General features: G+C 40.8%; 1 pseudogene; it reads left to right on the top strand.

Annotated features, from left to right (window-relative positions):
* LOC132533708 (polycomb protein EED-like) lies at positions 1-27169 on the top strand (annotated as a pseudogene).
* The last annotated feature ends 827 nt before the right edge of the window (positions 27170-27996 follow it).

The following is a 27996-nucleotide window of genomic DNA, read 5'->3' as shown; positions in this document are numbered from 1 at the left end:
ATGTCTGAGAGGGAGGCGGCTGAGAAGGCAGGAAGCTACATACCTGCCTCCAAGAAGCAGAATCTGAGCAGAGAGGAGAACAACAACCAGGACCTGTCTGGGGATGAGATTGTGAGTGTGGCGCAGGGGCTGGGAGCGTGGGGCTCTGGGTGCCCTCTACTCCCATCCCGCTGGCAGCAGGGAGTCTGAGCAAGGACTCATGGCTTCTAGAGATTCTGAGTTTTTATAGACTTATCTCCCTTTCCCTGTCTTCCCTTCCCCTTCTTTCACCACCCGTGGCCACGTTAAAAAATAACATTGATAATTTTCTAAAACGTCAAAAGTTCCATTAATGAGACTGGAGCAGGAACCTGGCTTGTGCGGACTGGGGGATCAAACCTGTGACCTTGCGTTTTCAAAGCCCGCGCCCTGCCTGCTGTGCCTCCTCCTCAATCTCCAAATTCGAATCTATTACTGTTATGATTATGGTGATTATTACTAAAAATTTAAAGCTCTGCCATCAACCTTGGTGAATCATCTAGGCCTGTATTGACTGACTGTGTTGAGGCAGTCACGAGACATAGAATAATAATAACAGGTTGGCATTATTAGGGCAAGAGAGACCTGCATAATGGTTCTGCACAATCACTTTTCTGCCTGAGGCTCCAGAGTTCCAAATTCAGCCCCCAGCACTGCCATCAGCCTGTGCTGAGCCATACTCTGATAAAAAGGAAAAGAAAAAAAATATATTACCACTAAACCCAGTTTCATGGTGAAGTTTCTATCCAGTGAGGTCCTCAAACTGTCTCAGTGATGATATGTTCAAAGTTGCTCTTCTAAAATATGAAGCCTCTTCTGATAGATCGCAAGATCATAGCTTAAACTGGTTTGTCACAGGAGGCTGGTGTAAGTTTCTCAAGGTGTGTGGAAATTGTTTGTGTTGGACCCATGCTAGGAGTAAGGTTGCATCTTACACATCTAGTCCCTAGAGTCTCCATCACTGAAATACACCGGCACAGGCACAGCCTTTGCAAGTTAGGCCTTGACTTTCAAAGTATACAAGATACTGGGGGCTTGTTTGTGGGATTTGTACTTGAAATTTCTGGAGACTGCATTTTACATCATTTTTCCTTTCCTGCTTGTGTTCCCAATATTACTCTATATTGGGAGTTTACACTTTGTAAAATATTTATTTTTCCCTTCTGTTGCCCTTGTTTTATTGTTGTAGTTATTATTGATATCGTTGTTGTTGGATAGGACAGAGAGAGAAATGGAGAGAGGAGGGGAAGACAGAGGGGGGAGAGAAAGAAACCTGCAGACCTGCTTCACTGCTTGTGAAGCGACTCCCCTTTGGGAGGGGAAGCAGGGGCTTGAACTGGGATCCTTACAGCAGTCCTTGTGTTTTGCACCACCAGGAGTTGACATTTTTGACCTCCTTTATTCCTGTCCTTGGAAAATGTTTTATTCTCTTAAATTTTTTAGGCAGGTTTTTCTCAGTGAATAGAAGCTGGGACTGGATACAGTTATTAGGTTAGAATTCCCACAGATAGGGACTCGGGGGTATTGAAGCAGGTTAGCAGCATGTTAAGTGCAAGTTGTGAAGTGGAAAATTCCTGTACCTCCCGTTTATGAAAACGGGGATGGACAAGAAACCTCACTAAGATATAAGCCACTTGTTTGTCTTAAAAGAAATAGCTAACTTAACTGCAAACCCAAGTCCTTGAAACCCAACCGCTTGCTCAAGGTCGAGGGAGCTGATAGACAGGCGGTCTTAGCTGATAACGGGAAAGTGTGGCAACCCTATTTTGCATAAAGGCTTGAAATTTTAAAAATTCTATAGGCTGCTTAGTGTGTTGCAATGTCTGAAATGATTGGATCCCCCATTTCCAGTAAATTGTTATTGAGTGTGTTGTAGAATCCTCATTTTGCATATTTCTCTACCCAGAATGTACTATAGAATCCTATAAATTGTGTGGCTTGAGTTCTGTTTGGGGTCGAGCCTTGGTGGACTGCTGGCAGTCCCCCGCTCGGCCCAGATTCGAATCTGTAATAAACATCTTTGCTTCCCTGCAGCGGATGGTGGTCTGGTTTTTACTCGCTAAAATGTTTTATTCTCTTAAATTTTTTTAGGCAGGTTTTTCTCAGTGAATAGAAGCTGGGACTGGATAAAGTTATTAGGTTAGAATTCCCACAGATAGGGAGTCGGGGGTATCGAAGCAGGTTAGCAGCAGGTTAAGTGCAAGTGAGTTTGAAAACTGCAGCCCTGCCCAGCAAAAGATCAGTTATGTGAAATAAGCCAGAATATTAAAGAGACTGGCACACATGAGGCCACATAGAGGTAGTATCATTCCCACCATTCTCATTGGGGGTGCTTTCTTTGTATTTTTTGCTGATATGTCAAGTCACCAATTCTAGAATGCATTTGGAACTTTAATGCTTAGAGAACTTTACTGTTTGTAGTGTCCAGTTTCTTCTTTTTTTTCTTCTTGTGATAAAGGGTAAGTGACATAGAATGAGATAGACTGTGACACCACTCTACCACTTGGCAAACTCCCCCCCATCCACCTAAGATGTCCCCATGTAGCGACTTGTGCTGGCACCCTGGTAAGCCACTTGCTGTCCCCATCTTGCCCCTTTTTTCTTTTCTCTAGATGATAGGTGAGAGATAAGAGATAGAGAGGCAGGAGAGACCCCACAGCACATCTCCAATACTCCTGAATCCCCACCCCCACCCCACAAGCTGTCTTCTATGGTGGCCTGGGACTCAGACCCAGGGTCTTAGACATGGTATCCTGTACACTCCACAGGTGAGCCACCTGCTGACACCAGCTGGTATACTTTTTAATCTTTATTTGGAAACAAAAAAGTCTGTTTCTTAGAAAATGCTTTTTCTTTTTAGATCAGTCGGGCTATCCAGTAAAAGTAATTTGCTACTAAAAAAGAGTGTTAACACTTGGTGGATTTTTTCCCTAAACTTATTCCTTGCAGGATGATGCTGTCAGTGTAGAAAATGGTACAAATACAGAAAGCTTCAATACACCTACAAATACCCTGAATACACCTGGAAGGAAAAGCTGGGGGAAGGGAAATGGAAGTCAAAGAAGTATAAATGCTCCTTCAACTGTGTGAATAGTCTCAAGGTACGTGCTGAACACTCAGCATTACAGTTACTTTGCAGTGCAAAGCATCTTTAAAAAACTGTCCAGTTTAGAGTAATTCCAATCTACATTACTCTCAATTTTTCGTTTTGTAGTTGAGATGCATAGTCATTTTGTATTGCTTAACTTTTTGCTTTGCTTTGTTTTAAATGGGTAATACTTGGCACAGCAGACTATTTTGTCTATGTTTTTATTCAAATTAACTATTATGGGAAATGTTACTCTTTTGATAAAATCTTAAACAATATAAGTAGCACTTGTTTCTAAAAGTTGACCAGTTAACCTTAAGTCTGTATGAATAGAATGATATTTCTGTGCAGTTCATACATATATGTTTTGTTCATTGCTTGTGATTACTTTCAAAGAAAAGGGTATAAATGTGGGCTGGGGAGATAGCGTAATAGTTATGCAAAAGAGGCTGTCATGTCTGAGGCTCCAAAGATCTCACGTTCACTCTCCAGCACCACTATAAGCCAGAGCTGAGCAGAAGTAAAAACAAGTGTGTGGGGGGGGTGAGAGTGTGTGTGTAAGGAGAGGGTATAAATGTAATACATTTTTGATTGTTGAGTATTTGTGGAAGACAGACTTGATTACATAAGCAATTACACCCACAGGGGAGACTGGTGGTGGCACACCTGATTTAGTGCCCATTATCTCCAAGTGCAAGTGCGAGGACCCAGGTCTGAGCCCACATTCCCCACCTGCAGGGGTACAATTCCACACAGTTCCCACCCCCAGAACTATGTATCCCATTCCCTCCCTTGAAGACTTCCCTATTGTTTATCTCTCTGGTAATATGGATCCAGGATCATTATGAGGTGTAGAACGTGGAAAGTTTGGCTTCTGTAATTGCTTCACAAGGGCAGAGATTCATACTCCCAACCTGTCATGAGACACATTTTTATATTTTATTATTTCGGTGGGGAGTAGATAGCATAATGTTTATGCATAGAGACTCTCATGACTGAGGCTCTGAAGTCCGAGGTTCAGTCCCCTGCACTACTATAAGCCAGAACTAATGAGTGTTCTGTTTTTTAATATATATATATATATATATATATATATATATTTATATATAATTGTTTTTTATTTGCTTATTTTTGACCTGAGAACTCCAAAGTTCCCAGGTCCCCAGTACAGTCTCCAAAACCATCATAAACCAGAGCTGAGCAGTGCTCTGGTCTTTCTCTCTGTATCTCTCTTATTACAATAAATAAAATATTAAAAGAGAAAGGAAGAACAGTGACTTGTCATTCAGTTGTTTCTGAATTGGCTCTAGTTGGAAAGTATTGAGAATACAGCAAGGGCCAGTATGCTGTAGCCTTGGGTGATGGCCACTTGATTTGTTCAATAGTTATTGATCTTTGTGAAAGTTGGGAAGAGATCAGAGCACTGCCTGATTCTGGCATATGGTGGTGTCTTGGAGTGAAGCTGAACCTCAGGGGTTTCAGTCATACAAGCTTGTTGTGCTGCTTGCAGGGCTGCCTCCCTGGCCCTGGCCACTGTTTGGGTAAATAAATTTCATAGGTACACAGGCAGTGTCTCGCTGTCACTGCAGAGTTGAGTAGTGAAGCAAGAAGCCAAACAGTAAAAAATATTGAGTGGAAGGCATTGCTTTTGTTTATCACATGCTGTAGATTTTTTCTTTTTGCCTCTGGGGTCATCGCTGGGACTTAGTTCCTGGATTACAGATCCAAATCCATTGCTCCTGGTGGCCATCTTTGTTCCATTGTTTTTGCCATTGTTATTGTTGTTGCTTTGGATAGTACAGAGAAATTGAGAGGGGGAGAGAAAGACACTTGCAGACCTGCTTTGAAGCAACCCTCCCTGCAGGTGAGAGCCTGGGGCTTGAACCTGGATTCTTTTTAAAATTTTTTTAAATATTTATTTTATTTATTTATTCCCTTTTGTTTCCCTTGTTGTTTTATTGTTGTAGTTATTATTGTTGTTGTTGTTGGACAGGACAGAGAGAAATGGAGAGAGGAGTGAACCGGGATTCTTAAGTCAGTCTTCGCACTTTGCACTCTGTGTGCTTAAACCTGTGTGCCACCCCCCACCCCCATGTAGCTTTTTGATGAAAAGACTTGTTTAAATCTAATGGTGTAAAGAGAAATGAGAACTTATATGTCAGAAACTTTTATCAGTTCTTGAGAACCTCCACGTGTTGAATTATAACCCTTTTACTTTTCGAAAACAGTTACTTCTTAACTGACATATCTTAGGCTGATGAAAATGTTTACACTTGTGGGTGGACATATGATTGCAATACCAGCCATCTTCTGCTGGCTGTGGCTGGATCTAGAGACATAATTAGTATTATTAATCCCATAACAATGTAGTGCATAAAGGTAGGTTTCTGGTTCAGTTGTAGTGCAATTGAACTCCCTCACTCTCATCTCCCCAATTCTCCCCCTCACCCCTCTCAGTGCACCCCTGAGTACTACCTCAGAAGTATTTCTCCTCATTCAGGAAAGCTATCATAGCACGGAAGCTTCCTTCAGTACTATGGGGGCCAGGCTCAAACTGGGGTCAAGTGCATGACCAAGTAAGCATACTATAAAAGTAAGTTATGTTTGCCTGTCCTAAAATATTTTAAGACCTACAGGTATATTTTTTCTGCTCTTGAAAGTTTGAGCTTATACCTGTAAATTCCCATGAGATACAATTATTTAAAGTTACAGTATAATCCCATTTTTGTACTTTATACAGCTGATGTCCAAGTTTTTTTAAACAAATATTTATCTATTTTCCCCGGTTGTTTCCCTTATTGCATATCATTGTTATTATTGCTATTGTAATTGTCGCATAGGACAGAGATAAATCAAGAGAAGAGGGGAAGACAGAAAGGTGGAGAGAAAGATAAACACCTACAGACCTGCTTCACCACTTGTGAAGCAATTCCCCTGCAGGTGCGGTGCCATGGGCTAGAACTGGGATCCTTATGCAGGTCCTTGCACTCTGCTAGACCTGCACTTAACACACTGCGCTACCATCCGACTCCCAAAGTCCAAACTTTTCAAGTTACTATATAAAAGTCAGTATCTAAATGTAAGTGATTTTGACCTTTTTTTTTTTGTCTGTGCTAGACAGACACTCTGGTGGCAATATTTGGTGGTGTGGAAGGGCACAGAGATGAAGTTCTGAATGCTGTAAGTTGAGAGCTGCAGAGCAGTAACCTTCAGGTGTATGTAGCTGGGCATGACCCTTGTGGGCCTCTTCCCTTAGAAGGAAGAATATGATTTGTCTCATGGAATCTGCCAGCTTCACTGACTTATGACATAGAGGTTATCATCTTACAGGTGAGGACCTGAAGGAAGTTTCTTGGGGTTTGATCCATATTTTTTTTTTTACAAGAGACCTGCTCAGCTCTGGCTTATGGTGGTACAAGGGATTGAACTTGGGTCTTTAGAGCCTCAGACATGAGAGTAACTTTGCATAACCATTTGCTGTCTAGCCCCTACCCTTATCCATATTCTTTTTTAAAAAATTCTTTGTTGGGAGATTAAAGTTTCACATACCACAGTAAATACAATAGTTTGTACATGAATAACATTTCTCAGTTTTCCACATAACAATACAATCCTCACTAGGTCTTCTGTCATCCTTTTCCAGGACCTACACTCTCCCCCCACCCACAACCCAGAGTCTTTTAATTTTGGGTAATACACCAACTCCAGTTCGGGTTCTATTTGTGTTTTCTCTTCTGATCTTGTTTTTCAGCTTCTGTCTGACAGTGAGATCATCCCATATTCATCCTTATGTTTCTGACTTATTTCACTTAACATGATTTCTTCAAGCTCCATCCAAGATGGGCTGAAAATGGTGAAATCACTGTTTTTAATAGCTGAGTTGTATTCTATTGTGTACATAGACCACAACTTGCTCAGCCACTCATCTCTTGTTGGACACTTGGTTTGCTTCCAGATTTTGGCTATTATAAATTGTGCTACTGTGAACATATGTGTACACAAATCTTTTTGTAAGGGTGTGTTGGGTTCCTTAGGATATATCCCCAGGATAGGAATTGCAGGATCATAGGGCAGGCCCATTTCTAGCCTTCTGAGAGTTCTCCAGAATGCTCTCCCCAAAGGCTGGACCAATTTACATTCCCACCAGCAGTGCAAGAAGGTTCCATTGACCCCACAATCTCTGCGGCATTTGTTGCTGCTACCTTTTCTGATGTAAGACATACTTACAGGAGTGAAGTGGTATCTGATGGTTGTCTTTATTTGCATTTCTCTAAAATTCAAAGACTTGGAGCATTTTCTTATGTGTTTCTTGGCTTTTTGGGTCTCTTCTGTTGTGAATATTATGTCCATGGCTTCTCCCCACTTTTGGATGTTGTCATTTGTTTTCTTGTTGTTGACTTTGGCAAGCTCTTTATATATTTTGATTATTAAACTATTGTTATAGTGATTCAGTTTCATTCTTCTGCATGTTTCAACCCATTTTTTCCAACACCATTTGTTGAAGAGACTCTGCTTGCTCCATTTAATAGTCTAGGCACCTTTGTCAAAGATTAGATGTCCATGATGTGGGGGCTTTCTTCTCCGTTCTCACTTCTATCCCACTGGGCATTGTGTCTATTCATGTTCCATTAACAAGCAGTTTTGATAGCAATGACCCCATTATACAATTTTGAGATCTGAAAAAGTGTGATGTCTCCAATTCTGTTTTTTCTACTCAAGATTCTTTTGGCAACTCTAGGTCTTTTCTGGTTCCAGATAAATATTTGTAACATTTGTTCTCCTAAAAATGTTTTTGGGATCTTGATGGGGATATCATTAAATTTGTAGATGGCTCTGGGTATTATATTCACATTAATGATGTTAATTCTTCCTTGATAGTCTTTTTTAATGATATTTATTGGGTTATCAGAAAAGTCATGACACATTTTACATAGAAAAATACTCCATTACTTTTCCTGCAACCCAAGACATAATACAGGTTTGTGTGTTAAGGAACGGGGCTTAAGTTATTTATTATTAGTAGTTGGTTACAAGTTTATAAGATATACACTTTATAGTTCCATATCATCTCCACCCTTCCACCTCCCAAAAATAACCACTGTAGTTTTCATAATTCTTAACAGTTTTCTTGCTTATGTTTTGTTTGGATTCCCCCCCTTTGCCAAGTTCATGTAAATCAGTTCTCTAAATTCCACATATGAGTGACACTATCTGGTAGTTTTCTTTCATCTGTTTACCTATTTCACTAAGTATCATCACCTTCAGTTCCATCCATTTGTCCCAAAGGACACAATGTCATCTTTTTAACTGCACAGTAGTATTCCATAGAATATATATGTTATGGGGGTCGGTGGCGCAGTGGGTTAAGCGCACGTGGTGCAAAGTGCAAGGACCAGCGTAAGGATCCCAGTTCGAGCCCCCGGCTCCCCACCTGCAGGGAAGTCACTTCACAGGCGGTGAAGCAGGTCTGCAGGTGTCTATCTTTCTCTCCCCCTCTCTGTCTTCCCCTCCTCTCTCCATTTCTCTCTGTCCTATCCAACAACGAATAGGGTCAACAATGGCAATAGTAATAACCACAACGAGGCTATAACAAGAAGGGCAACAAAAGGGGGAAAAAATGGCCTCCAGGAGCAGTGGATTCATGGTGCAGGCACAGAGCCAGCAATAACCCTGGAGGGGAAAAAAAAGAATATATATGCCATAACTTCTTTGGTCAATCATCTGATGATGGTCATCCAGACTGCTTCCACTCTGGCTATTGTGAATAACGCAGCTGTGAACATAGAGGTGCATATGCCCCTTCTAATTAGCGCTTGAGTGGGATGCTTTTTCATTCTGATAGAAGGAGAGACACCACAGCACCAGAGCTACTTTTTCCATAGTACCCACCATATAGTGCTGGGATTCAGATCGGGGCATTGCGCTATGTGATGAACTCTCTCTTGTTCCCTCATAATATAATTGTAAATAATGAGTGTGTCCTACCTACCTACCAGAGCACTGCTCAATTATGGCTTATGGTAGTGCTGGCGATTGAGCCTGAGGCCTTGGAGATTCAGGCATGAAATTGTTGTGCAGTCTCCCCTTCCTCTGAGTTAATTCCTCTTCACTGAAATATGTACAATTTTTCCTACTTGGGTGTTCTGACTCATTTGTTATCACAGTACCTCCCTGACTGGGTGGCTTCAGGTTTGTTTGAAAGTGAAATGACAGAGCTAGTAATGAGATGAATTCCTCCCTTCAACTTAAAATTTTTCTGCCATTTCTCCTGGTATGGGGTTTTTCTCTCTCTCTTCCCTCCTTGGAGCTTCATGTGGTCCAAGCAAAATTCCGAGATGGGTGTAATGTACCCACTCCACATTTACAATGCTTAGATTTATCCAGGTAGTTTCACCCCACAGTGAAGTGAGCTCTTGCTTTTATCACTACCATATAATTGTTGTTTATAGCCTCTGGTGGTTTGTGAATTCCTTATGTAAGTGAACAAATGAATATGGCTATTTCATTCTTCTGTATTTTGTTTTATTTTTTAATTTTTATTTATAAAAAGGAAACACTGACCAAAACCACAGGTTAAGAAGGGTATAACTCCACAAACTTTTCACCACCAGAACTCTGTGTCCCATCCACTCCCTTGATAGATTCTTATTCTTTATCTTTCTGGGAATATCTACTCAGGGTCATGGGGTCCAGAAGGTGGAAGGTCTGGCTTCTATAATTGCTTCCCTGCTGAACATGGGCATTGGCAGGTCGATCCATACTCCCAGGCTATCTCTCTCTTTCGCTAGTGGGGTGGTGTTCTGGGGAAGTGGGGCTCCAGGACACATTGATGGGGTCATCTGTCCAGGGAAGTCTGGTTGACATCATGTTAACATCTAGAACCTGGTGGCTGAAAAATGAGTTAATATATAAAGCCAAACAAATTGTTGACTAATCATGAACATAAAGGCTGTAATAGTGCTGATGAAGGGTTGGGGGGGGTGGTCTCTGTTTTGTAGATAGTTAGTAGGCCTATTTTAGTTATATTCCAAAGGGCCCATGACTATACTAGTTTTTTCTGAGCCTGACATCTGATATGAAAGTGGATCTAAGTTACTGTCTGGAGAGATGATGTCACAGCTGGAAGGACCAGAAAGCTGTATCAGGGAAGAGAGTAGTTCCCAAATATGGGAAAAGTATATAAATATTGTTGACTGTAAACCTCATCAATTTGATCTGATCCTGGGCCTATATTCAGCTTAGGAGCCTATGTGATCTCTGCATCCCTTTGGATCTGAGTTTACATTCTATGGTCATGAGTAGGAATGTTTCAAGCTGCCCCAATTTCAGGACCCATCTTCCTCAGGTGCAGCATAGAGTATTTTGTCCATCCTCCATTCAGAGGATGGAACATTTTCTACTGCTTTTGATCCACATTGAGGGCAAGTTCCTATGGGGACCCACAGAGGGGTCTATTGTGTTGTTCCTCATAGAGATGACTAGTAGCAATGGCTAAAGGGATCTGTTCGAGACCTAAGCCCATCATGTATGTTTGGTATACTCTGGACTCCCTGACTAGGGCCCCAGCTGATGGGGTGGCCTGATAGTGACTAAAGAGTAAACATCAAAGTATGCCAGTCTCTTACCTTTTTAATTTTTTTATATTTGTTTATTTATTTTCCCTATTGTTGCCCTTGTTTTTTCGTTGTTCTTGTAGTTATTATTGTTGTCATCGTGGCTGGATAGAACAGAGATAAATGGAGAGAGGAGGGGAAAACAGAGAGGGGGGAGAGAAAGACCTGCTTCACCGCCTGTGAAGTGACTCCCCTGCAGGTGAGGAGATGGGGCCTCTAACCAGCATCCTTATGGCAGTCCTTGCACTGTGTCTTGCTTTTATCCATCTTTTGTAGTCCTTACTTTGATAAGGTTAGCTTTGGAGTGACTGAGGGAAGTATAATAGGAAGTAGGTGAGGAGGGTATCTAACTCTTAAGTAGACACTATTTCATTAAAGGAACTTTATGGTGTCTCCTTAGGTCTTTCTACTTGCTTGCTGCATATACTGACTCACTACAGACTATTGTGCCCTTTTGCTTTCAGGTATATAGTCTGCCCTAATTTATGGATACACATAAATATAGGCCCTATCTCATGGGACCAGAGCACTGCTCAGCTCTGGCTTATGGTGATGCTGAGGGTTGAACCTGGGACCTTTGGTGCCTCAGACCAGAAAATCTTTTTGCATAAGTATTATGCCATCTCCCCAACCTAATACCTTTGTCTTTTACTATAATAACCTCTACAGCTTTTCCATACTTAGAAAAAAGCTCTTATTAATAGATGAGTCATGGGTGACTAGGTAAAGGTGTGAATTGGATGCTTACACTATACCTGAGGTCAGCCCACTATTCTATTCTTCTAAAGTTCATGAGTGCTCATCTCAATTGAATCTCAGTTCATTAGTCAGGTGGTAACGCAATGGGTTAAGCACACGTGGTGCAAAGCACAAGGACAGTGTAAAGATACCGGTTTGAGTCCCCGTCTTCCCATCTGCGGGGGGGGGGGGGAGGGTGTGCTTCACAAGTGATGAATTGGGTCTGCAGGTGTCTTATCTTTCTCTTCCCCTCTCCTCTCCATTTCTCTCTGTCCTATCCAACAACAATGATATCAACAACAACAACAATAATAACTACAACAATAAAAGAATGGCAACAAAATGGAATGAATAAATAAATAAATATTAAAAGAAGAATCTCAGTTTGTTTCCCTCACTTCAGGCAACTGCCATGGCATGAACTTTGTAGTGGAAATCAGGTTCCAGAGAACAGAAGATAGATACAGCAGCAGGGCTTGTTCCTGGATGCCTATGAGTTTCTTCAGACAGAATTTATTGCTTAGTTGAAACTTTATACTAAGATAAGCATTTGGTGTTATGAACTTACCTTTAGCCTCTTGTTATATTTGTCTTATTGATTTCTAGTTTGATTCCATTGTGGTCAGAATATATTTTATGATTTTCTTTATTTTGCTTTTCAAATACTAACATGAGAGAGATTCAGGGCACCACTCTGACATGTGATGTTAGGAGTAAAACTTGGGGCCTCCTGCTAAATTTTAAGTCTACCCCTCTAGTGTTGAGATATTATTTAACATATTTTTTCAGCTACTAATCAGAAATGCTGTATGAACTAAACAGCATTTTGGAAACCAGTTTTTTTTTAATGATGTGAACAATGTGAAAAGATGATAAGAATATGTGTCATCTTGTCAACATTGGGTTGTCAGAAACATGATGCATTTTTACATAGGAAAAAATATGTCATGACATTTCCCAAACCCAATAGCATAAAACTATATACAACTTTGTAAATGTGAACATAGCCTCTCTATTTTGATTTCAGGGTGCTGGGCAGTGGCACACCTAGTTAAGTGCATACATTACCACGCATGTTTCCATGGTTCACTAGTGGTGAAGCAGGTCTGCATATGTCTCTCTCTGTCTCTTTCTCCAGGGTTATCACTGGTGTTGGGTAGCTGGCAATACAAATCCACTGCTTGTGGCGGCCATTATTTTTTCATTTTATTGAATAGGACAGAGAGAAATTGAGAAAGGAACGGAGACAGAGAAAGAAGACACCAGGGCCAGGCAGTGACACATCTGGTTAATTAAGCACACACATTACAGTGTACAAGGACATGGGTTCAAGCCCTTGGTCCCCACCTGCAAGGGAAAATCTTCACAGGTAATGTAAAAGTGCTGCAGGTATCTCTGTCTCTCTCCCTCTCTATTTCCTCCTCCCCTCTCAATGTCTCTCTGTCTTTCCAATAATAATAAATAATAATATTTAATTAAAAAATGAGAGATAGACACCTACAGGCCTACTTCACCACTTGTGGGGGTTGGGGTGGGCACTCAGACCTTAGGAGGGAGTCCTTGTACATTTTACTAGTATGCTTAACAGGGTGTACCAATGTCTGTCTTTCTCCCTCTCTATCTCTTCCTCCCCTCAATTTCTATCTGCCATGTCAAATAAGTTAAAAGGAAAGAAAAGAAAAAAAGGGAATGAAGAAGGAAGGAATATGAAAAATAGCCTCCAGGAGTGCTGGCTTTGTCATGTAGACACCTAGCCCCAGTGATAACCCTGGTGGCAATAAACATAAAATAACAAGTGCAGATTTCTGCCTCCCTTAACTTTTATCAAAACACTCCAGGACATAACTACATAACTGGAGCATACAGATGAACTCTGTAAAATAAACAGATTAATTGAAACTAGGGTCTATCATATTCCATGGTGGCAAGGCAGTTTATCCAAAGCATACATTAACTGTGCATGTAAAGCAGTCACAGAGGGAATTCTTTTGCTTTTAAATCTAATACATCTAAAGAACAGTATATTAGATAATTTAGTGTGAATTTTAGAAAAAAAAATGTAATAATGAAAGTAAACTAGTGTGCTATTTAAAAAAAAATATTTACTGTAGAGAGAAGAGAGCATCAGAGTTTGGTCACTGTGGCACACGCTGTTGCTGGAGGTCAAACTTGGGGACATTGTGCTTGTGAGCCCAGTTTTTTATCTACTGTACCACTTCCCAGGTTACAACAACCTACACTTGGAAAAATATTTGATTTGGGGGCCATGCGGTGGCACAACTGTGTTATGTGCTCACATTATATTCCTAAAGGTGCCAGGGTCAGGGTTCCTGGTCCCCACCTGCAGGAGGAAAGCTTCACAAGTAGTGACACAGGCTGCAGGTGTCTCTCTGTTTCCTTCCCTCTTTTTTTTTTTGCCTCCAGGTTTATTGTTGGGGCTCAGTGCCCACACTATAAATCCACTAGTCCTGGAGGCTATTTTTCCCCGTTTGTTGCCCTTGTTGTTTATCGTTGTCATTTTTATTATTGTTGTTGCTGTCATTGTTGTTGGATTGGACAAAGAGAAATCAAGAAAGGAGGGGGAGACAGAAAAGGAGAAAAATATAGACACTTGCAGACCTGCTTCACCTCTTGTGAAGCAATTCCCCTGCAGGTGGGGGTTGGGGTCTTCGAACCAGGATCTTTATGTGCTTTGCACCATGTGCTACTGCCCCACCCCCTCTTTCCTTCTTTATCCCCACCTCCCCTTTCAGTTTCTCTGTCTGTATTCAATAATAAATAAATAAAAGTTTGAAAAGTATTTATAAAATTATTTGATTTCTTAATACAAGGTAATGGTGGGGTGGGGAGATCCAGGGCATCCTATTGTTTCTGAGTGATGTTTCAGTGTCTCAGCAGATTATGGTCAGAATACAAATAGTAGAGCTGTCTTCACAAACTCTTGAGTTCAGTTTAGCTACTACATTGTCACCATGACCAAGAGCTTTCACTGACTTTACCCTGTTCTGGAATTTCACCATATACTCTTAGGCTTGCAGCTTCATCTCCATTGTGCTTATGGCATCAGCTTTGTTACCCCAGTGGTCTGGAACACCAACCTGTGTAACATGTGAGGTGTTTCTCCAGGTCCTCTGATGTGACATCTCTTTATACCATCAAAACACATTGCTTCTAATCATACACTTCTTAACAATTAATTTCCCTCGTACACTCCTGACTGTCCTCTGCAAACATTAGTGCTCTCTCTCTCTCTCTCTCTCTCTGTTTTTGCCTCTTTGCTTTTATTCTTGGGCATGGTACTGGCAGTCACTTCACAGTCTGCTTGCGTTCTTCCTGATTTTGGCAGTGAGACGGTCAATGCTTTCAGAAATGACTACAAGTCTCTTCATCTTTTTTCTTTGCTGAGACTTTAAATAAATTTAAGTATTCATAATAATCTTAAGATGACTAACCAGTTGCCCAGATAAAGTGAATTTCCTGGAGTTACAAATGCAGTGAGCTTTTGGGTGGGAAAAGATGAAAGTAGTGAAGTAGCAGGGCCCATATTGAAGAACCATGCATTCTAAGACAGAATTTATGATTTTCTTTTTCCTATAAAACACTGGAAGTGTATGGACACCAAAGAGCCTAGAACTGAAGGTGATTTTTGTCTGGCAGAGACACAATTGTGATTTCCAAAATAATTATCCCATACAATGTAATGCTTTTGAGTTAATTCAAATTCTTTTGCTAATCAGACCTCTTATCCTCAAGTGTGGATACTGAATCAGCATAAATGAATATATGTCACTGTCACTTGGTAGGTGTGTTACCGTGTTACATGAATTGTCAGTTCTAAAATGACGATGAGAAAAGCAACTTTTTACTGTTGTATAAAATGACAATGGGAAAAGCAACTTTTTAATCGTTGTCGTTGTTGTTGTTATTAATGTTGTCATTGTTACATAGGACAGAGAAAAATGGAGAAAGGAGGAAAAGAGAAAGACAGACACCTGCAGACCTGCTTCAAGGCCTATGTAGCGACTTCACTACAAGTGGGGAGCCCAGGGCTTCAATCAGGAACCTAACATGGTCCATGCACTTAGCACATTAATTAATAGCAATAAAAAGGGACAGTAGCAACATTACTGTAATAAAAGCTGTGTTTCTCTGCCACCAGATACCATGTAATTACTTATCACAGTTGGCCATGGGGTAGCAGATTACTGGAAAGCAAAATTTCAAATGAGATTTTATAGTTCATTTATAGTGGTTCTTGCTCCCATTTACAAATCAGAAGTAAATAATGCAATAGAATGAAAATATAGTCATTTTAAGAGATGTCTTTTCTAAAAGTAGAAAGGTGTCTTAGGACAACTTGGCTACTCAGTGGCCTTATTTTGATAATTTGTTTTTTTAAAAAAATAGATTTATACAGATGCTTGCATTGGGCAGTTGGGTTGGCAAACTCTATGTTTGGGATTTAGAAGTTGAAGATCCTCACAAAGCTAAGTAAGTATTTAGAAATTCCTGTTTATAATTTCTGCCCTTTTCTCTAAAATGGTTTTATCACTTTAGAGACTCTTACATCATTCCAGAGTTATTTTGATGTACCTATTTATTTTTTTCCAAAACACTGCTCAGCTCTGGCTTATGGTGGTGCTGGGGTTTGAACCCTGGGGTCTTGGAGCCTCAGGCATGAAAATCTTTCATATAACCACTATGCTGTCTCCCCAGCCCTACTTTTTTGTTTGTTTATTGTTTTTCAGGAGTATAGTGAAGGCAACTTAGTTCTCTATGTAAGTTACACAGTACATCTTAAATTTAAAATTGCTCATTTTGCACAGAAGTATTTGTGTGAAGTCTGTTTTGTTTGAATGCCTTCTACATGAGGTGGAACATTGTTCACTGTCTCATTCACTGTTTTAAGTGAGTTAGACGTAAATGAATGAGACATGACAGCATTCTGCATGGATAGTATTTAACCTGTTGTCATGTTTTCTCCCTAGATGTACAACATTGAGTCATCATAAATGTGGTGATGCTATTCGTCAAACCAGCTTTAGCAGAGACAGCAGCATTCTCATAGCTGTTTGTGATGATGCCGGTATTTGGCGATGGGACTGACTTCGATAAAGTACCTTTTCCTAATCAGAATTAAGGTGTGTTTTCTGTGTACAGTAGAACTAATGTATCTTTCTAGTAAGGTTCTTAGAGCCATTAAAGTTGTCTATCAGCATTCAGTCAGGGTGAGCTGAATGTGGTGATGTTTACACTATTCACAAATTTGTACTGTCTCCTGCTCAGACACTACTGCTTTTAATAAAAATTTATTTTTGTAAAATTGTGTTACTCTAGCTTATTTTCATTGAGATAAAAAGAACTTGTTTAAAGTAATAAAATATGCCTTACCTTTTTGTAATGATTTTTATTTTTGTAGTCCTTTTTCCTGGAAAAAGAAATGCAATGTAGTAAATATAAGCTCCAGAGTGGGACGTAAATTTGGGTTCTGCCAGTCCAAATAAAGGGTTAATCATTTACTTCTAAAAATCAAAACAAAAGACAAATGAGATTTTGCTGCTGCTATGTGCTGACCTTGGATAATTACCTTAGAATTTGTTCCAGTTTCCTTATGTATAAAACAGGTATAATCAGCTTCATAGGGTTATTATACCAATCCAGTCAGCTAACACATGTAAAGTAATTGGAACACAGCCTACACTAAACCGTAAATACATATTTTAAGTTTATTGAAAAAAATAGTTTTAAAATTCTGTCAGCAGGGCTGTACTACTCTGACCTGATTTTCAAATAGACTCATCACCAAAGCTTCCTCCAATGCAGGGGGAGCTGGTCTTGAAACTAGGTTCCAGGCATATCAGAGCATCCCAGTAATGATCTATTTTTATTTGTTTGTTTATTTATTCATTTATTTATTTATTTTAATCAGAGAACTGATCAGCTCTGGCTTTTGGTAGTGTGGGAGATTGAACCTGGGACTTTGGAGCCTGAGGTATGACCATTATGATCTTTGCATAACTATTATGCTATCTCACCCCACCCACATCACACTATTAAAGTGAGATATTTTAATGGCCTGCAAATTCTATTTTGTTTTCATATATATATATATATATATATATACATATATATATTTCAAAATTTAAAATATATGTGCATATATATGTGTGTGCATACATATATACAAACATGTATATGTATGTATATATTTGTATATGTATATTCATGTATATACATATATATACATATTCTTTATTAGTGTTCCCTGAGGAACAAACTCTGGGCTGTGAGAGTACTGAGCAAACTCCCAAGCCTATTTTTTCTTTCCGTTTGTCTAGAGAGACACCTAGCACCATGCCACCATTCATGGAGCTCTCCCCCCACTCCTCCCACTCTCCATGTGCTCTCTGGTAGTCCTGTTTCATACCTGGTTTGAACCCAGGAACTCACACCCAATAAGCTCATCTATTTCATGAGCTATCTCCTGACTACAGTTGGATACAGAATAATTAAGAAACTGTTTTTCAATATGTAAAATATTGCCATAGGACTTTTAGTGGGCATATTTTTCCCTTTTGTTGCCCTTTTTGTTGTTTTTATTGTTGTAGTTATTCTTCTTCTCGTCCATATTGGATAGGACAGAGAGAAATGGAGAGAGGAGGGGAAGACAGAGTGGGGGAGAGAAAGAGCCACCTGCAGACCTGCTTCAGTGCCTGTGAAGTATCTCCCATGCAGGTGGAGAGCCAGGGGCTCAAACCAGGATTCTTATGCTGGTCATTGCGCTTTGCACAACGTGTGCTTAACCAACTGTGCTACTGCCCAACTCCCTGTATTTTTCTCTCATTAAAATAAAATATTTTAAAATTGAAGTGATATTATGAACATTCCCCATTACCTAACATTACAAAAACTTTTCTCCATTATCTTAGTTCAGGAGAATGCTAAACTCAGCCATGCAAGTTAGACTGTGACTGTGGTATGCAATATATCGGCAATTTAAGTATATGGTAGAGAACTTTTGTGTGTGTGTGTGAGAAGGATAGCCAGGAGAGAGAGAGAACCAGCTATTGCTCTGATACATGTGCTACCAGGACAAACTCACGGCCTAATGCTTGAGAGTCTAACAGTTTATTCGTTGTGCCATATCCCAGAACTGTTACACAGACAATTAATAAGTTAATTGTCTGACAAATAACAAGTTATAACTACTCACAAGATAAATAATTAGTTAGAATTATAATTACAGGAGCTTGGCTGTGGTGCACCTGGTTGAATGCACATGTGCAAGGACCCATATTCAAGCCCCTGCTCCCCACCTGCAGGGGGAAAGTTCACAATTGGTGAAGCTGTTCTGCAGGTGTGTCCTCTTCTCACCCTCTCCGCTCTCCACTTCTCTTAGTCTCTATTCAATAATGAAAAATAAAGTACAGTACCCAGTATCTTGTATATAGCTGTACTATTGGATGCTTCTGATCTACTTGGTCTAGGCTTTTGAGAGAGTCCACATATCAAATACACAGCCTATATATTTAAAAGATTCAGTTTGTGTTTTGAAAAACCTTGAGACATACAATGGATTTTCCCCTTCTCATATTAATTAGTGATTTATATGTCTATATTTTGCTAGGAGTGTACATAAACACCAAAAGACTGTGACCCATCCCTACCACCCACTCCCACCCCCCGCTGGCCCAGGAAGCTGCATGTCTACCCCTCACTCACTACCTTCTGCAACCCGCAATGACCCTGGGTTCATGCTCCCAGAGGGATAGAGAATAAGAAAGCTATCAGGGGAGGGGGTGGCATATGGAGATTGGGTGGTGGGAATTGTGTGGAGTTGTACCCCTCCTACCCTATGGTTTTGTTAATTAATCCTATCTTAAATAAAAAGTTAATTAAAAAAATAAAGTATTTTACAATATGAGCTATAGGGTAGGGGTAAATAGCATAATGATTATGCAAAGAAACTCTCATGCCTCAAGTCCCTGTGGAAAACAGACTAAATGTTGCTCACAAAATGAAAAATAGAACTACTTCCAAATAGACTCATGTCTAGGCCCTTGAAGAGGTCTTTGTACACCCTTGTTCACTGCATAGTTAGCATGCACTAGTCTTGAAAATAATAAAATGTAAGTATCCCCATGCTAACAGAGCTGCCAAGTGCCAGACCCCTAGACTGGAACCCAGAGCCCAGATTTGAAAATCTTTCACTGGTGTGTCTAGTGCAGACTGTCTTTAGACTGATGCTCCTCCGCTCCAGTTAATGCAAGCCTGTGGTTTCTACCTAGTGCACATCCTCTACTGGAAAAACAAAGGACAACTGCCCAGTAGATGCTCATTCTAAGTCTTGATAAGGCATCCCTGAAAAATGGACGGAGAAATATGAGATGAGAGGGAGAGATAGAGAAGGAGAGAGGAAGAGAGATACCTGCAGCACTGTGCCACTGCTTGTGAAGTTCCCTCTTCAGGTGAGTACCAGGGGCTTGAACCAGGTCCCTGTGCCTCTTTCTCTCTCCCTCTGTATCACCCCACTCTCTCTTAATTTTTTCTTTCTGTCATATCAAATAAAACAAAAGTAGAAAGAAAAGAAGAAAAGAAAAAATAGCCACCGAGCACAGTGGATTCATAGTGCCAGCACTGAGATCCAGCAATAAACCTGGTGGCAATAAAAAAAAAAACAAGTCCAATGGGCCAGGGAGTGGTGCACCTGGTGAAACACACACATTACTGTGTACAAGGACCCAGGTTCTAGCCCTGGGTCTCCACCTGCAGGGGGAAAGCTTCACGAGTAGTGAAGCAGGAATGAAGGTGTCTATATCTATTAATAAAAATTAAATGATAAGTAAGAAGTTCCTAGAAATATGTATGCTCAACTGACTTCATGACCAATCAACCCCAATATAAATTTTAAATGAAAATCAGAAACATATAGTGTATCTTTTAAACAAATCCCCTGCAAGACTCCTATACTGGCAGCAGAATTTTCAAGCTTTTTCGTCTTTTTAATGGTCATTATTGTTCACAGTAGGCCATATGCCATTATTAAAAAGAAGAAATCAGAAAAAGGAAAAGAAAAGGGAGATGTGTTGATGTACAGATGTCAAGAATGGGGACCAGGCAGTGGTGAAGTTGGTGGGGCAGAAATGACAATACATAAAGACTCAGTTCAAGCCCTAGGTCCTTGCCTTCTGCCCCCACTTGCAGGGGGGAAAACATCACAAAAGGTGAAGAAGTGCTGCACATGTCTCTTTCTCTCTGCATCTCTATCTTTTCTCTCAAGTTCTTTCTGCCATGACTCAATAATTTTTCTTTTATGTCAAGAATGTGTTCTATAAACAAAGGCAAGTATCCAGGGTTGTGAGCTGTGGGCTCTGTCACAGTCAGCTTCATTGGTAACATTTTGTAGTATTTTCACATCAAGATGTATTTGGAGACTCATCTCTATGGATGTGAAAGAAAACGAGTAAATAAACTGTACTGCATCAAGCTTAAAGGCTTCTACACATTGAAAAAGCTATCCAGGGATAACCAGGTGACACAGTAACAGGGAGAAGATATTTGCACTTCCTACTTGTAGAAGTGACTGATACTAAATATCTATAGGGAACTGGTACAAATTACACGGGGGGAGGGAAAACAATAAAAATATGGCCCAACCCTTGGAATATACCTAAAATAGTCTTTCCTAGTTTTTTTCCATATAAGGACCCCTGGTTTTATCTGTTTTCTTGTTTTTTTTAAAGGATTTTATTTAATTATGAGATAGGAGGAGAGAGAAAGAACCAGACATCACTCTGGCACATGTGCTGCCAGGGATCAAACTCAGGACCCCATGCTTGAAAGTGCAAACCTTTATCTCTACCTCACCTCCAGGACTACTATTTGTTCTATTATTACTTTTACATTCCTTTTTATTTGAAAATTTGTCCTGCATGATATGTTTCTGCCTTTTACCCACCAAGTTGCAGATACTACTATGATGCCATCCTGATTTCCATAGGCAGACAGAATCACTAATGTGTCCTGGACCCTCACCTCCCCAGAGCTTTACCCCATTAGGTAAAGATAGGAATAGCCTGGGGTTATAGATCGACCTGCCTAGGACCATGTTCAGAGGAGAAGCATTTACAGAAGCTAGACCTCCCTTGTGTAGCCTGTAAAGAATTTTGGTCCATACTCCAGGAGGGATAAAGAATAGGGAATCTTCCAACAGAGGGAATGGGATGTGGAACTCTGGGGGTGGCAAATAAATAGCTGCCCCCCCTATTATCCTAAATCACTAACAAAATTTTTTTTAAAAAATGTGGCCAAGGGGTCTGGGCGATGGCACAGTGGGTTAAGTGCACATGACAGGAAACACAAGGACCAGCTCAGGGATCCCAGTTCCAGCCCCTGGCTCCCCACCTACAGAGGAGTTGCTTCACAGGAGGTGAAGTATGTCTGCAGGTGTCTATCTTTCCCTACCCTTCTCTGTCTTCCCCTCTATTATCCATTTTTCCTTGTTCTATCCATCAACAACTACATCAATAACAACAGCAATAACCCCAACAACGATAATACAACAAGGGCAACACATGGGGAAAAAAAATAACCTATAGGAGCAGTGGATTCATGGTGCAGGCACTGAGCCACAGCAATAACTCTAGAGGAAAAAAACAAACAAAAATGTGGCCAAATAACTGAACAGTTGTTGAAAGAAGAGGTTCACATGGCCCACAGACACCTGAAGAAATACTTAATATTAGAGAATTGCAAATTGAAACTACACTGAGATTCCACTTACCTTACCACTGAGATTCCATTACCTGATGACTCAGCAATATGTAAAGAGATGAAAGACACATCTTCCTAGCACACCATCTTCCCACCTTTCAGAAGCATCTTCACTTAGCTTGCTGCTGATAAGCTGAGTCTGTGTATCAATTCAAGTCTCAGGGAGCCAAACAAGAATGATTCAAAGGAGCTTCACAGCCCACAAGGTGGCACTGTGCTCTCACTCTGGACTTAAGAAGTTTGATTCCTGGGGGGCTGGGCTGTGGAGCACCTGGTTCAGCATGCATCTTACCATGTGCTAGGACTCCAGTTCAAGCTCTCAGTCCTCACATGCAGCAGGGAAGCTTGAGGAGTAGTAAAGGAGTATATCAGGTCTCTCTTCTCTCTCTCTCCCTCCTTCCCTCCCTCTCTATATTCTGTCTTTATCCAATCATAACAAATAAAATATAAAATTAAAAATAAAGAAGTTTGAATCCTGACTTTAAAGTGCCCGAACTCTGGTTCTGTCTCTGTCTTCCTTTTCTGAAAATAAATTTGTATGGCCCTGAAGGTGGGCAATGGTTAGAACATTGGACTCCAAAGCATGATACTCTGAGTTCAGTGTCCAACATCACTTGTGCCAGAGTGATGCTCTGATTATTTTCCCTTCTCTCTGATGTTAATAAGTAAGTTTTTTTTCTTCTTTGCCTCTAGGGTTATTACTGGGGCTCAGTGCCTGCACTATGAATTCACTGCTCCTGGGGGCCCCTTTTCCCATTTTGTTTCCCTTGTTATTGTTGTTGTTGTTGGATATGACAGAGAGAGAAATCAAGAGAGGAGGGGAAGACACGGAGAGAGGGAGAGATAGAGAGAGACAGAGAGAGAGAGAAGGAGAGAGATCTGCAGACCTGCTTCACCACATGTGTAACTCCCTCCTTCAGGTGGGAAGCCAGGGACTTAAACTGGAATCCTTAATGCTGGTCCTTGTGCTTCACACTATGTGTGCCTAACCCCCCTGCGCTACCACCCAGCACTCCCGTAATTTCTATTTTATTTAAGAAAGGAGACATTAACAAAACTATTGAATAAGAGGGGTACAATTCTGCACAATTCCCATAACCTGATCTCCAAATCCCACCCCTCCCCTGATAGCCTTCCCATTCTCTATCTCTCTGGGAGTATGGATCCAGGGTCGTTGTGGGTTGCAGAGGGTGGAAGGTCTGGCTTCTGTAATTGCTTCCCCACTGAACATGGACGTTGACTGGTTGATCCATGCTCCCAGTCTGTCTCTCTTTCTCTAGTAGGGTGGGGCTCTGAGGAAGTAGCGCTCCAACACACATTGATGGGGTCGTCTGTCCAGGGAAGTCTGGTCAGCTTCCGGGACCTGGTGGTTGAAAAGAGAGTTAACATACAAAGCCAAACAAATTGCTGAACAATCATGGACCTAAAGACTGTACTAGTGCATATGAAGTGTTGGGGGTATTCCCTGTATGCTCTTGAGTACTTCTGCTTTCACTTATATATTTTTTCCTTAGTTTATGGGCATGGGTGAACCTATGCTCTATCTCAGGGGACCTGGACTATATCTAGGTTTGGGGACTTTATTGGGGAGTGGAATACCTGGAGTGGAATTAGAGAATACTATGAAAGGAAAGGTCTCACCTGAGTGATGAAGCTGAAGGGTTGTCATTCCACACCTGAAGTCTCTGGTCACAGTCTGAAGTGAAGCATGCTGGGGTGGCACTCGTTGTGTTGATTAGGTTGTGATCCACGGATGCAATATTATTTGATTTGAATTGAGAGCAGCATGCAGAAAAGTGGGCCCCACCCTAAGGTTCCAGGACTGGGGAAATATATGCTCTATAGTGGAAATGTGAGGTTCCTGTTGTCTTAGGGTTCAAGAAGACAATGGATAGTTATTGTTATCATCACATTATTTGGTGATAGGGAAAGTCCCTTTGATAGGGTTTGGAGTATAGTACCCAGCATCTTGTATACAGCTGTGCTGTCGGTTGCTCTGTAATTGTTTTTTAAAAAGTAGGAAGGTGGGTGGTGAAATAGCTCTCAATTGGGGGGGCAATTGGTGGTGCACCTGGCCAAGTACACACATTACAATGTACAAGAATTCAAGCACCCCAGTTCCCACCTGCAGGAGGAAAACTTCCATGGGTGGCGATGCAGGGCTGCAGGTGTCTTTGTCTCTATTCTTCTCTATCTCTATCCAATAAAACAAGATTTTTATATTTTTTTCAAAAATAGCTCATGGGTAGTCTGCTGCTTTGCCATGTGTGCACCCATGTTCAAGCCTGGCCCCCACTGATTTAAAGGAAGATTTGGTGCTGTTGTGTGTCTGTCTGTTTCTCTCTCTCTTTCTCTCTCTCTCTCTCTCTTTCTCCCTCTGCCTCTGTTTAAGAAAAAACAACTAGCTCTCTTGCAATGATTTTACCACCCCACACCAGTCTTTACACACACACACACAAACACACACACACACAGAGGATTTTATTTGTGCTCGTACACATAGCCAGTCATCTTCTCTTGATTGGTGACTAGTGTCCTACCAATTAAGCAACAAGTGTGAATCTTAGGGGCAGGTGGTGCACCTGGCTACGAGCACACAGTACAGTACACAAGACCTGGGTTCAATCCCCTGGTTCCCCTGAAGGGGGAATGCTTCACGAGGGCAGCTGTTTTCTCTCTGTCTCTCCTTTCTATCCCTATCTCCCCTCTCAATATCTGCTGTCATCAAATATAAGTCATGTTCTTATAATTTGCATTTACTCTTAATGAGGACAAAAGAGATTCCATCCCTAATAGAGTTAGTAATTTAGAATAAAGAACATTTATCAGTCTATTTTAATATACAAAGTGATAACATATTTTGGTAACTCAAAACATAGGTTGGTTAAATTCATTGCTTAGCTATTGTTGGTGGTAGTGTTTTAGTTCTTATTGTTATTGTTTTACAAAGTGATTCAGAACATACTGGTTTTATTGACAATGTTGTACTTTATTTACTATGTAAAACAAAGCAAGTGGTTTCTGGGTTTTGTAAGATATGTCTCATTTTGAAGTCCTACAAATATACCACCATTGATTTATGTTGGGTAGTATGCCAGCTCCCCCAGCTTAAAGCTTGTGTCTCTAATCCTACTTAACTAAGTACCGGCATGCCTACAGGGCATTGGTTTTGATGCCACTTAAAGCTGAGGTCTATTTACATAAACCACTGTTAACTAAGCACCACCCTGTCTCCAGGGCATTGGTTTAATCCTGCTGGTTCATGGTCTCTTTGCTCTGCCCCCTCTCCTTGTCACACCCTGATTTTCACCAATCTCTTTTTGCTACACCCTCTCTACGTCACACCCTGTTTCCACCCTACTTGGCTAGTATATATAGAAGCTGCTTTTCTGAGCAAAAAACACTTGGAATTGCTTTCCAGCTCTGAGAGTTTCAGAGTGTATCTCCTGCAAAGTTAGTGCAGCATGAGTTCCTGATCCCTCTCCCATGCAGCTGCCTAGATCGGCTCCAGTTGAGTTCTCTCTAACCCAGAGAGCACTTGCCTGGGAAGAAGCACCCGCAGACCATCCCAGCATTTGGCGCCTGGAGCAGGGACACATAGGCAGCAGATTTACAAGAAGACATCCTAGATAAGTATACACCATTTGGATATCTGCAACCTCCTATTAAGGCACTGTGATATTTTTTTTCTGTTTTCTTCCTTATTATTTTCCTGAGACCTGTCTACCATGGATGATCTTTTCCAAATTCTGTATTCTTTTTCCTGTATACAATTTTTATATAACCTTGGAACTTTAATGCCTCAGGCATGAGAGTCTCTTTTCATAACCATTATGCTTAGAATAGATCCTTACTAGAAGACCAGACCATGAAGGAAACCAAACTAAAGGGAAGTTATAAGAGTTACTTCCTGATAGGTGGTTTGAAAGCAAGTATTACCCCATATATGAAATAGTTTAATTAAATGTATTTCTGTGTACTATATACACTAATTTAATATGCAAGGATTAATATAATGCAGAAGTTCATAAAGCTATATTTTGATGTTCATTAATAAATACTTGCTACAGAAAATATATTTATTGATCCTGGAAATATTTTAAGATGAAAGAATGATGACAAATTTAAGTTAAAATAGGTAATATTGAAGAGCACTTTTATTTATTTATTTTTCACCAGAGTACTGCTCAACTCTGGCTTATGGTGGTGTGGAGAATGAACCTGGGACTTTGGAGGCTCAGGCTTGAGAGTCTGTTTGCATAACCATTATGTCATTTACCCCACCCAAGAGTTTTTTTTAAAAAAAAGCTTTACATTCTCCTGCAGGTAAGGATTGGGGGCTTGAACTTGGGTTCTTGTGCATATTAATGTGTGCATTCTACTGTATATGCCAATGCCTTTCTCCCACATCCCCCACCTTTTATTTTTAAAGATTTATTTATTAATGGGAGAGAAAGATCACTGTTCTGGGTAATTGACTTCAGGACCTCGTGTTTGCAGGCCCTATGCTCCCCTGCTTTACCCACCACTCCTTGAGATGTTAAGTGCTCCCATTTTTTCCTTCATTATATTATTTTTTTCTTCAATAACTATGTGTTAAATAGGGAATCAATGAATTGTCTACCTCTTGCATGGAGGGTTCTCTCTCTGCCTCACCATCTCGCCTCTTGTCTCTTAGCAACCAGCCAAGTGCCTGGTAAAAGCTAATATATACTCAGTAGACATGGGTTAACTTTCTGGCAGGTTTTGAATAATACAAAAGTGAGTGCAATTTAAATGTCTTCTCTTTCAGATACATTCCCATACTGTCCTTATTCAGAGTGTGAGTCTTTGGGTTCTGTGGCTGCTGAGGGATGTGAATGAAAAAGTGACTCTCATGTGGGTTTTGCAATGCAAGTCCGAGCTTGCAGAAAAGCGTATGTGCATTGAGGCAGCTTAGAAAATTCTGACCCAGTTCATTTCTGTCTGTTTGCTTAAATCCCTATACTCTCCCTGCACTTCACTCTGTGTGTTTCTTACCTTGGTCAACTCTTGGACTACTTGAAAAGTAACCCATACTCTTGGTGATCAGTAAATAAGAGAGAAAAATGAGCAAAATAGTTACCTGAACTCTTCCTCCCCCTTCACATAAAATGTCACATGGTCCCCAAACAACCGCAGCCAACACTGTCCTCAAAGACTGATACAAGTTTGGAAAGTATACTTATGCCAGGGACTGAACCTAGCAGTTATCTTTCTACCACCTGGCATATAAGTTTGGCCCTGTACCCACTGAACTGTTCTCCTTTCTCCTGCAGAGCGGACTGTTGGCAGGGGAATAGCCAGGATGCCCTAGCTTTGCTGTGGACTGAAGACTTTGTGGTCTACACTCTGAGTAAGTCCAGCTAGTCGCTAGTCTCTGTTTGGACAGGCTGGGGAGCAGGATGGAGCAGTTGTTGCTTTTCTTTCTTTTTATTTTCTCCAAGGTTTTTGCCAGGGCTCAGTGCCTGCAATACGAAACCTCTGTTCCTGGAGGGTATATTTCACATTTTGTTGCCCTTGTTGTTGTGCTTATTGTAGTTGTTTTTGTTGTCATAGCTGTTGTTGTTGGCTAGGACAGAGAGAAATGGAGGGAGGAGGGGAATACAGAGAGTGGGAGAGAAATATAGACACCTGGAGACCTGCTTCACCACTTGTGAAGTGACCTCCCACAGGTGGGGAGCCAGGACTTGAACCGGAATCCTTACTCTGGCCCTTGAGTTTTGCGCCATGTGTGCTTAAACTGCT

The sequence above is a fragment of the Erinaceus europaeus genome, chromosome 17 (genome assembly GCF_950295315.1).
Source record: "Erinaceus europaeus chromosome 17, mEriEur2.1, whole genome shotgun sequence".
Taxonomy (NCBI): domain Eukaryota; kingdom Metazoa; phylum Chordata; class Mammalia; order Eulipotyphla; family Erinaceidae; genus Erinaceus; species Erinaceus europaeus.
This window is presented reverse-complemented; position numbering and strand designations above follow the sequence as displayed.